A 12,304-nucleotide genomic window follows, 5' to 3' on the forward strand; every position below is an offset into this window, starting at 1 on the left:
GATCCCAGCAGTCTGAGGAAGGATGATCAAGAATTCAAGGCTAGACAGGGTGATATAGCAAGTTCCAGGCTAGCCCAAGCTATATAGGTAGACCTTGTCTCAAATAGCAACCATGACCCAAGGCCAGGGAGACTACTCAGTCACTACAGTCTTGCCTTTTGAACACCAGGACCTGAGTTTAATTCCCAGAAACTGAGACAAATAGTAACAACGAAATCTGGGCCTTGTGGCATGCACTTGTAACCCTAGAACTGGGGAGGTTTAGGAAAAAAATATCCCTGGGTCCTTTCTGCCAGTCAGTTCAACAAGTTGGTAAGCCCTGGATTTAGTGAAAGACTCTGTATTAAATATACAAACAAGATGGAGAACAACTGATTTCCAGACTCCACATGTGTGTACAACTCCCTCCCCTCTCCCCCCCCCAAATGATCCCAGGTGACCCACATGTACAAAAACTCCAAAGAACAATTTGGTCTACATGTGCCTTGCCCCATCCTTCACCACGCCACCAAACACTCTAGCCAGGCTGCTCTGAGGCCCTAAGCCCCTAACATATCTTAAATGCCTTCAACATGACAGCCACCAGAGCTGTTTTGCTGTCTGCATGATGACCGCACTACAGACCTGGCCCGTGGTTAGGCCTCAGGAAATAAGAAACACACTGAAAAGTATGGTTGTGTTCACATCAGAGTCTCTTCCCCCTAAGCATTTGAGAAGATTGTGAAGAATGGCAAGCTCTATCTTCCTGAATGTCAGACAGCCTTTTGAGGGACTTTCAACACTGTAGTGGCCTCGGGTGAGCCTATGGTACTGCAGTGGGGATAGGTCTCCATGACTTTGTAGGGCATGTAGAGCAGACGGACCCTCAAGGAAAACTGGACCAATTGCTTCCTCGTGTAAATGATGTACCCTGGGGAATGCAGTGTCACTTCTGGCATGCTCACAGGTGAGCTTTCTCTCTACATGGTAATTCCAGACTGTTTATTCTTTGTTAGACCCTCTCCTGACCTTGGGGACACAATGGTTCCTATAATTAAGACTTTGGCCTTGCCCTGTTGGGGTAGAGACAAACAACAGTTGAAAGTGAGTATAAACTCTAGAATAGAAGTTGAGAAAAGCAACGGAGACAGGATGCGAGTGTAGGATGCAGGGCAGCTTAGGAAGGGTCCCTGGATGATGACAAACCTGAAGATAAAGAGGCTACTCTCTGAGAGAACTGAAGCAAAGCCATTACTCCTACCCAGAAGAGGGAACAGCATGTGCCTTGGGGCAGGAAGTACTCAGTGCTTTGAAAAGGAAGTGGTAGCAGAAGGTATGGCTTACAGGAATTGCACAGCAAGGACAGGAATTTATATCTGATAAGATGCTAGGAGAAGAAGGCATCTGAGAGAGATCCAGTACGGCATGTGCTTGTTCCTAGACAGCCCCAGGGCCCTCACATGTTTGTAAGGTGGATAAAACACCCGAAAGAGCAGAGACTGGACTTCTCCATCTAGGCTTATCCAGAAGAGTGAGGGAAGCAGGCAGTTCACGTTATTTCTCCTACCCCTGGCCCTTTTCACATGCTAGTCTCCTCAGCTGAAATGCTGTCATTCTTTTTTCCCTGCCACTCCAAATTCTCTTTGTTTTCGCTGCTACCTTCCTCCAGGAAGCCTTTCTGAATTCTCTAGCTATTTTTCTCCCATGGTATTCAGTTTTAGCTGCTCGAAGATCTTAGCAGACACTCCCTGAACATCCATTCAGTCTCCTATTAGTCTTGACAAACCCAAGGGAAGGGCTTGGAGTTCCATGAAACTGGCATTTGACCCACATGTAGATGGGTAACAGTAGATGGCCTGTCTTTGACAATCATTCTGTGTTCATAATGACATAGTGGATCATTATCATGGGTCTGTGGCCCTGCATGTCATATACATAGACTTAACATTCAGGTCAACACAATAGGCACCTCCCATCACCTACTCCAAGGAAGCTGAGAGGAAGGCCATGCTTAGAAGAGGCTTGCAGGATCCCAAGGATTCTGTGTCTTGGGTCTGTTCATAGTTCTGCTCAGTGTAGCCAGGGATTCACCGCAAGTCCCAAGTGGAAAGAAGAGGAGGGAATCCGCCACCCAGGGAGATGGTTCATGAGGAAGAAGAGCCTAGACAGAAGGAAAGATGGACTGAAAAACACACAGAGATCTGGGGATGCAGCTCACTTGGCAGGGCACTTACCTGGCATGCTTGAAGCCCCAGATTCATTCCCCAGCACTGTTTGAAACCAGGCATGGTGGGGCAGGTCTGTCATCTCAGCATTTAGGGAATAGAGGAAAGAGTATTTGGAATTCAATGTCACCTTCCAATACATAGTGAGTTTGAGATCAACCTGGAGTACATGAGAAAGGGGGCCAGTGTGATGGTTCAGTGGATCAAGGTACTTGCCACTAAACCAGAAGAGCTGCCTTCAATCCCTGAGGCCACGTGGTGGAAAGAGATGACCTACTCCATAAGTGCTCATGTGACTTCCTCAGAGTCAAGGTGTCTAGAAGGTAAACTTTAGGTACTCAAGTGCTGCCTTGCAAACAGCTTGTTGGGGAAGGCTGCAGAGATCAGGGACAGGACACAGGTTCTGATCGATGCTCTACCACTCAGATGTCGAACCAGTTGCTTCACTTCTCAGCCTCAGTTTCCTCATTTGGTAAAGCAAGAACAGTGGCTGTTTCAGTTGATTCAAGAAAAGTAGAAAAAGTAACTTATTTAATATCTATGAATTCTCAGCAGAAGTTTCCAGACACAGAGGCATCCATGAACAAGGAAGGTCCAGCATACTGTTCAGCATCCTTGCCCAGAAGTGTCATCACTGAGAGAAAAAGTACTGCTAGAGACATTCTTCCTGGCATGTCTGTGATTCCCTAGCCACTCTGAGAGGCTTAGCATTCCTGATAGGCCAAAGCCTGGCTTCAGGGTCTTCTTGCTCAAACTTCCATCCCTCCATTCAGCAGCCCAGGCTGACAGGGTTTGTTTGGGGCATTGGGAGTGATCAAGGCCCCCACACAGATTCTTGTCAGGCGGGGGGTGACACAGCTACTAAGATCCTCAAGGTAGGAGAACGGCCAGGGTGCCAGCCATGACTAGCAAGCACCTCCTTCGAGCTTTTCGTCTGAAAACTGTGGCCATAACTACTTGGTTCCTGCTCCAGAGGGTTTTGTGAAGTGTGTCATCCTACAGCTTGTACCTTTTTTATAAACCATCATGAGGAGTAGGACCATCTCTCAGCAGGCCCTACGTGGTTCTGGCTTTGCTTGCTTGCAGTGCGGCGTGGCTAGAGCACCGACAAGTGAGCAGGGTCATGAAGGGGGAACTGCCATACTGTCTGCTTCTTGGCTCATCCTTCTGTTTCTTACCATGCTGGGTAGCAGAGGGACTGTCCAATTTTTGTTCCTAACAAAAGGGAACAAGCATCCCAGTGGCCCACATCAGAGGAGTGCTGGAATTAATCAAGGGCTTTGACAGATGGGAGAACCTGGATCAAACGCAGCCTGACCTACTCCCTTTGGATACTCTAGAGTTACAGAAAGTGATTGGGTTGAGTAGCCAGCTGGCCCCAAGAAGGAGAATGTCACCCATCCCTGGGGAATTTGAGAGCACTCTGTAACAGGAGCTGACGATCTCCATGATAAATGAGTCCCCAAATAAATCCTTACATCATGAAGTCAAGGGTTTGTGGTTAGTGGGGGGAAGAAACCAGGGAGGGAAGATGGGCTGGGAGGGAGGTGGGACCTCCATCTCTCCCGACCAGGCTCCTTGCTTCCTTCTTGACATCTTCCCTTCCTCCATCCACTGTCTCTAATTCTAATCCCATGCTGGCTCAGAGGCCATGTCCCTGTCCTCCATCAGTGTTCCCAAATCTACATCCCACCTCCATGTCGTTGGGACTGACATAGAGATCAGGAGACTGTGGGACTCCAGGGAAGGCCTCTAACCCAGTCTGATGGGTGACTGGAGGCTCTTCACAGGAAGACTTGCAAGGCAGGGCCATCATTAAGCAGGTCGGAGGCAGAGCTCCTGATTAAGGTGGCAACATGGGGCCACCGGAGGCTGGGACACAGGGTGGGAAGCAGGTGGGCTAGCCAGATGATACCAGGTCTCAGGCTACATGGCTTACACTTTACTCAGATTCTCAAGGGAATCCTGGTGAGGGCTTTCCAGGGGGGCAGTGCTGGAGCTTGAGGGAACAGGAACGTGGTGAGAGAGCCCCAGGATTGCTCAATTTTGCTCTGTCACATCCTCCAAGAGCCACCTTGACCCTTGGGTGTCCTTTCCTCCTCTTCCCCTAGACCCAGCTGTCAAGCTTCTCAATGCATAAGCCCAAGTAAAGGTGCCCAGAGTGTGCAGGGCCCACCTGACAAAGAACCTTTCTGGCCAGTCCCAAGGCCATGCTGGCACAGTGCTCTGCCGCCCTCTAGTGAGGCCTGGAGCTGTGTGCCTTGTGAGGACCAGCCCCCTGAGCTTCCAGCTTTCCTCTGCCTCTCCCCCCATCAAGGGAATACAGTGGACTGGGGAGGGAGGGCACAGAGTCAGCCCTAGCTGTGGATGGGCAGCTAGCAGCACACACACTGGGGCAGCAGACAGGGAGGGGCTTCCACCTTCAGCTCTCTGAGATGAATAATCATGGGTTGCAAAGGAAGGCGCTGGTGGAGATATCAATGCCGGGGAAGGGCTCAGTGACTAAGTGATGTAGGACCGCTGGTGATGGTACGCAGATGAAGGTGTGGGAATGAAGGGGAACATGGGTAACGGAAATGATGGCTGATGTAACTCTAAAGCTGCTGGGATGTTCTTGGCAGTGCTTTTTGGTGGATGTGTGTGTGTGTGTGTGTGTGTGTGTGTGTGTGTGTGTGTGTATGCTTTGTTTTTTGTAGGCTCAGGCTGAGTGCCTGAGGTAGCTGGGCAGTGGGGTATGGATATATTTAACGTTAGTGTACGTCACCAAGCAGAAACGCTAAACATGCTTACAACCTCACCTGTAATGTGTGAGCATGCAGATGTTCATTCTGAGGCATTCACCATGTGTCTTACTTACAGTTTTAATTCCATTTCCCTGGTGATTTGTGTATCCTTTCTTATAAAAGGTTAGTCTCAATTTTATTACAAATTTGTAAGCATTGTTTTTAGAAAAAGATTTATTTATTTTATGTATGTGATTACACTGTAGCTGTCCTCAGACACACCAGAAGAGGGCATTGGATCCCATTGCAAATGGTTGTAAGCTACCATGTGGTTGCTGGGAATTGAACTCAGGACCTCTGGAAGAGCAGTCAGTGCCCTTAAGTGCTGAGCCATCTCCCCAACCCTACTTTTTTCCCTTTAGGACAAAGTCTCAGTATGTACCTCTGACTGGTCTGGAACTTACTATATAGGCCAGGTTGGCCTTGAACTCACAGAGACCCTTCTGCCTCTGTCTCCTGAGTGTTGGGATCAAAGCCATATGTCACTAAGCCTGGCATTTGTTGACAGTTCTGAACTGAGCTCTTAGATTATTTCATGGTCAGCAAAAGTGCTGCATATGTATCCTGCACATGCTGTCAGCTGTCAGCAAATGACTGACTCCTCCTTGCAGCCTCTGGCTTGCTTTTTACTCTCTTTTAGAGTCTTTTAAAGAACAGAAAAATTTAATTTCTATATGCCCAATGGACCAATATTTTTATATGCTTGGTGTTTGGTGTGCGTGTGTGTGTGTGTGTGTGTGTGTGTGTGTGTGTGTGTGTGTTTGTGTTCTGTTTTGAATGTTTGCCTACTCCCAATACCAAAAGGCATTATCTAGGTTTTCCTCCAAACTTGGCTCTAACGCATCCCACATTAGTGTTGTGGATAGTATGATAGAAGGTAACATGGATTCCTTGTCATGTGGATAGCCAATATGCTATCCTGCCCAATATGCTGAAATGAGTCAGTTCCTGTGTCAGAAATCAGGAGCTCATGCATGCAGGTGGCTCCTTGGGGGTCTTCTGTTCTGTTCATCTGTCCTTGCACAGACACCACACTGATTAACCGTAACTTTACACGCAGTGTGCTGTCTTATTCTGTTCTGTTTTGCTATGATACTGAGGTGGAACTTGGGCCCTTTCATGCACTAAGCAAGTGCTCTGCCACTGAGTTAGATCCACAATCCCTGATGCATGTTGAGGCAGGGTCTCATTCAGTTACCCAGACTGATTTTGAACTTGTGATCTTCTCCAGGGATTAGAGTCCTGTGCCTCTCACAGTGTCCAGGGATACATGTTCTCTGGTTTTGTTCTTCTTCATACTACATTGGAGACTGTTGTTTCTTTGCATTTTCATGTGACCTCAGTGCCAGCTTGTCAGTTTTTCTTTTTTAAGTCCCTGTAGGAGCATTGATCACAAGGACCCGAATCTTCAGTATGTCAGTTGGCAGGGACCGTGGGCTCTCCTAACTCATAAACACTAGCTCTCCTTTCTTATTTTTGTTAACTTCCCCTGAAGGTCTCTTACCATAGCAAATGTGTCATCGTTGCATATCTTTCATCAATTTTGTCTTTAAAAAAATAGATCTTACCATATAACCCAGGGGGGCCTCAGATTCTCAGCTCCCCTGCCTTAGTCACAGGGATCTCAAGATTACAGGTGTGAGTGTCCACATCTGGCAGGGCTCGGTGGATAAAAATACTTTCTCTGCAGGTTTGAAGACCTGACTTCAAACCCCCAGTACTCATGTAAAAGCCACGGCATGGCTGCATTTGCCTGCAATCCTAGAATTGGAGGAGAAAGGAGGTTCCTGAGAAGTAATTGTCCAGCCAGCCTAGCCAAAACAGTGGGCTCCCTGTTCAGTAAAAGACCTCTCTGAGGCAGTAATGCAGATAGTCACAGAGGGTACCTGACATTCTGCTCTGGCTTCTGCTTGTGCACATGCATATGAACTTACCTGCACACTCTGGTTCATATAACACATACACACAAATAGGTAATTAAACTATATTTTAAAAAGTTTAACAAAATTAGATTTACTTGGGTCACAGCTATGAAGGTTCAAAGGACCATCATAGACATCGACTTTCTTTGGGTGAGCCTCCCTCCTCTGGGTAATCACATAATAGTGGGCGGCATCATGATAGAAGTGAGCAGGGATGGAGGAGAGATCACATGACAGAACAGGAAGCCAGATCAAGAAGTCAGGCTTCCTGTGTTTTAACAACTCCCTCTCTAGTGAACTAACAGGAGGTCTCACAATAACTACACCAATCTCTTTCAAGGGCAGTGACCCAGGGACCTAACTTCCTACCACCAAACTCAATCTCTTAAGAGTCTCACTACTCTCACGCTGAAAACCAAAGCTCCAACACGCCAACCATTAGGGATCAGACTCAAACCTTCACAATATATGATACATCAATGTCTTGATGTTGTGTTTGGAGATGTTGAGTCACTGATTCCAGCAGCTGGTTTTGAGAGTTTTCTGAGTTTCCTGTATACACATGCGTCTGTGGGAATGATAGCTTTACTAACTTTACTTCTTCATTTCCAGATGCAACATCCATTTCTTCCTTCTGGTGTTATTGTACAGTTGGATCCTTGCAGCTGCAAGTTTTGCATCCGTAGATTCAAATAACAGCTTATCAGGAAAGTAAGTAAGCCTACCACAGGGCTCCACTGTATAAAAATGTACAACTTTCCCCCAATTATTCCCTAAATAATGCACTATAGCAACTATAGACATCATATTTGCTTTGTAGTAGGCAAAATAAGGGACCCAGAGACCATCTATACTACATATGAGAATGTTCCTAGATTGCATGCAAATACTATGCAATCTCTGTCTGTCTGTCTGTCTGTCTGTCTGTCTGTCTGTCTGTCTCTCTCTCTCTCTCTCTCTCTCTCTGTGTGTGTGTGTGTGTGTGTGTGTGTGTGTGTGTGTGTGTGTGTGTTAGAGGAATGTGTTGTATCACATGTATAAACATTTGGGTTTATGTGTGCCTATGAGTGAGTAGACACCAGGTGTCCTGTACTTTATTTTATTCCTTTGAGACAGGTCTTTTCACTGAAGCTGGAGCTAGGCTGGCCACCAGCATGCCTCATCAATCTTCCATCTCAACCCCCTAGCACTGGGATTACAGGTGAGCACGCCCATACTCAGAGTGTCTTCACCTGCGTGCTGGAAATTTGAACTCATGTCCTTATGCTTTGCATAGCCAACACTCCGACCTCCTGAGTCATCTCTCCAACTCCCAGCCCCACATGCTATGCATTTTATGTAAGGAATTTGAATATCCATGGGTCAGGATATGAGAGAGGGCCTTGAAACCAGTCTACCAAGGATACCAAGAGACAACTTTACCAATTTGTATCACGGTCATGGAAAAAGGGGCTATTTTAATCATTAAATAGAATGTTAAGCATTGATTTTTGTATAGATAAAATTATTCAATTAAGGAGTATTCACTGTATACTGTTTTGCTTAGATTCTTTACATTTTTAATCACAAATAATTTATATTTTACAGTTGTTTTCAGTATTTATTGGGATGATGTTTGATTTTTTTCTTGCAGTTATACTACAGTGGTTAATTTTCAAGTGTTGTGAATTTTATATCTTGATACAGTCATACAGTGTTTGACTTTTTGACAGTTCCTTGGAATTTTAACACTTGTATTTATTACAGATAATGGCTTCCCATTTTTTTCATCTAATGTTATTGTAATGATTCAATATCAGGGACTAATATATTTAATAATGATGATGATGATGACAAGGATGATGATGGGGGGAGGAGGAGAAGAACAAGAAAAAGAAGAAGGAGGAGGAGGAAGAAGAGGAGGAGGAGGAGGAGGAGGAACCTGAAAGTGCTCCCTCTAGCTCCAGTGCTGAGTTTGTGTAAGACTGAGCGTGTGTGTGTGTGTGTGTGTGTGTGTGTGTGTGTGTGTGTGCGCGCGTGATTCCCCAGTGAGGACTGCTGGGCCAAAAGTTTCCTTTGTAGGGAGTTTTTCAATTGCAAATTCACCTTGTTCAACAGATATACAATTACACAGATATCTACTCATTTCCCCTAACTATTTTACTAAATGAGTGCCTAAACAGATTTGTCTACAAACTACTAACAGGGCCAACTTCAGCTTATTAGCATAAAAGCATTTATAGGAGTGTCTTATTTTTTAATGTCTATAATTTTCATAGCTAAGTCTCCCCTTTGTTTCCGAAATTTCTTGTTTTTGTGTTCTTGCTTCCCTCAGTGTATTAATTAGCTTGGCATTTATACGAATTAATGGTCTCATCCCATAGCCAACTCTTGCCTTTTTCTCAAGATGGTGTCCGAAGCAGAGGAGGCAGTGACTCCAGCCTCATCTTCTCTTCCAGCATCTGAGGGGGAAGAGATACATCCCCCTGGCTCCCCATTGCAGTGTTGTCAGTGTTGTTAACAAAATTGGCTCATCTAAATGGAGTCTAACTGTCTAATTCTAAAGACGTACATTTGTTATTGTGTGGGTGCCCTTGAAGACCTGAAGAGGGTGTTCAATCCCCCAGAGCTGGAGTTATAGGCAGCTGTGAGCTGCCCGATAAAGGTGTTGGGAACTTACCTTAGGTCCTCTGTGAGAGCAAAGACCTGCTCTTAACTGATCAGTCATCTCTCCAGCCCCCTCATTATTTTTAGACACAGTTTTTGTCTTCGTTGGCATTTGTGCTGTGTCAGCTGTGCATTACATCGGCTTCTGCTCTTACCTGTAAAATTCCTTTCATTTTTCTTGGCTGACTATGCTATCCTTCCAGCCTCCTGAGATAAAAACAAGCATCATTGCTTTTGTTTGCCTTCTATTTTTTTGCATCTATCTATCTATCATCTATCTATCTATCTACCTACCTATCTTCGTCTGTGTGCATTTTTTGTGCAGGGGTTCATGTATTTTGTAGTGCACGTGTGGTCAGAAGGCATCTTGTGAGGGTCTGTTCTTTTCTTCCACTATACAGATACCAAGAATCAAACTCCTTAAGTACCTTTGCTCACCAAACCATCTTACTGGCTCAGATGATTTACCTAAATCATTTATTTGAAAGCCATACTTTATGTATAGTACTATAACATACAAATTAAATACCATTACATTAATATGATTTAATACAGTTTTAAACAACTATTTTTGGAGTCAGGGTTTCATTATGCAGCCCTGGCTAGCCTGGAAGTTATCATGTAGATCAGACTGGTTTTAAACTGTCAGAGATCCGCCTGCCTCTATCTCCTGAGTGTTGGGAGTAAAAGTCTATGCCATCATGCCTTGCTGATATTATTTTAAAGAAGGGAAGGTGGATAAGAGTTTTCAGGTTATAAAATACCTCTTCTCCAGAAAATTATTTTTTAAAAAATAACCAGTGTATTAGTTTTTTAAGATTTATTTATTTATTTATTTATTTATTTAATGTATATGAGTATATTGTCATTGTCTTCAGACACACCAGAAAAGGGTATCATATCCCATTACAGATGGTTGTGAGCCGCCATGTGGTTACTGGGAATTGAACTCAGAACCTCTAGAAGCCGTCTCACCAGCCCCAGAACATTATTGTTTTTAAATCACCTTTTATAAATGGGTCAATGTAACAAAAGTATGCAGTGACTTGCTCGTCTTGTTTCTAGCGCATTAATGGTCAGTGGAATTAAAAATTGAGAGCTCAATCTTCACAGTTATGGCCTCAAAGGAATAACATATGTTGGATTCTTTTGGAGCACAAGGATAGTTTTGCTACTTCAAGACACAGGAAGTTGACTTCACAGATCCACCATCAAAACAGAAGGAGAAACACAATGCAGCCAAAACTAGAAAAAAAAATAGCTTTGTATGCTCTTCACGATTGGGTTTTAATCTTCAGCATTAGCTGTCTTTAGCAATGCTGTACTCAGCATTTTTGCAGAAAAGTGTAAAGAAAAGTTTGTTTTGGCTCACACTTTAAGGGCACACAGTCCATCATGATGGGAAAGAGAAAGTGGTGGCAGAGGAAATGAAGATACATGGTCACATTACATCCTCAGTCAGGAGGCAGAGACTGATGGATGCTGCAGTTCAGCTTGCTTCCTCCTTATCCAACCCAGGACTCTAGCCCATAGAATGGCCCATCAACAGTTACGGTGGAAAGACCTCTCTTAATGTGGGTAGCACATCCCAGTGGCAGAACAGATATAAGCTTTTCCAAGGGAAAAGCTTTTGGTTTTTGACTATTTGCCTTTGGGGCTTGCTAGGAAGCTCATCTAGTCTGTTCACAAGTTCATCATCTCTGCTGCTGCTGCCTCTAATACTGCCACCATTCTTCCCTAATACCCATACTCAGGTTGTTCAGCATCCCAACATGGGCTAAATGCTAGTGGCTCTGTACCATCCCTTCAGGCCTACAATGCCAGATTGGTAGTGCTGAGGCCACCAGACTTGTAGACTGAGCATCTACCAGATCTCAGCATTTTTGTGTGAGGACAGACATTGCTGGACTACACAAACTATTGAAACTATTGAAAGTCAATATAATAAATTATATATATATATATATTCCATTATCATTATTTCTGTTCCTCTAGAGAACCCTGATGCATACACCATCTATGACAATGGACTTGTCTATTTCTCATCTATGTTGGAAGTTGAAGAAGCTGATTCTAATATAAGCAAAAGACGGCTGCAACAGAGTCAGCAACAAGATAGATGAACATGCTTGTAGAGTGAAGGCAATCAAGCAGGCAAAAAGTGAAGTTTTCTTCTCCAATGTCCTTTTCTCTGGACTGCCATCAGAAGGTGTTACTCATATTGAGGGGGCAGATCTTCCACCTCAAATAATACGATCAAAAGAATCCCTTACATGAATGTCCAGCTGCTTGTGTTTGGACAATTCCAACGAAGCCTAACTATTGTACAGATTCCAGGCTGGCCTTGAACTTGCTACACAGCTAAGGATAATCTTGAATTTCTGATGCCTGCCTTAACCTCCTGAGTGTTAGGACTTTAGGTGTGTGCCTAGTTTTTGTGGTACTGGGTACTGAATTTAGGGCTTCATTCATGCTAGGCTCTCTGACAAGAGAGCTAGATCTTCCCCTGTCCTTAGTGGAAGGCAAGACTGACATCTGACTGTCCTCTGACCTCTATATTTGTGCCATGGCGTGTGTGTGTGTGTGTGTGTGTGTGTGTGTGTGTGTGTGTGTGTGTGCGCGCGCGCGCAGACAGATAGTCAGACAGAGAGATAGAGAGACAAAGACAGATAGAGACTCAGAGAGGCAAAGAAAAAAGACAGTAGTTCTTTACAGTTATAACTCACTCCTCTTAATACTCAACCACGTG

Source organism: Arvicanthis niloticus, chromosome 5 (assembly GCF_011762505.2).
Source record: "Arvicanthis niloticus isolate mArvNil1 chromosome 5, mArvNil1.pat.X, whole genome shotgun sequence".
Lineage (NCBI taxonomy): Eukaryota > Metazoa > Chordata > Mammalia > Rodentia > Muridae > Arvicanthis > Arvicanthis niloticus.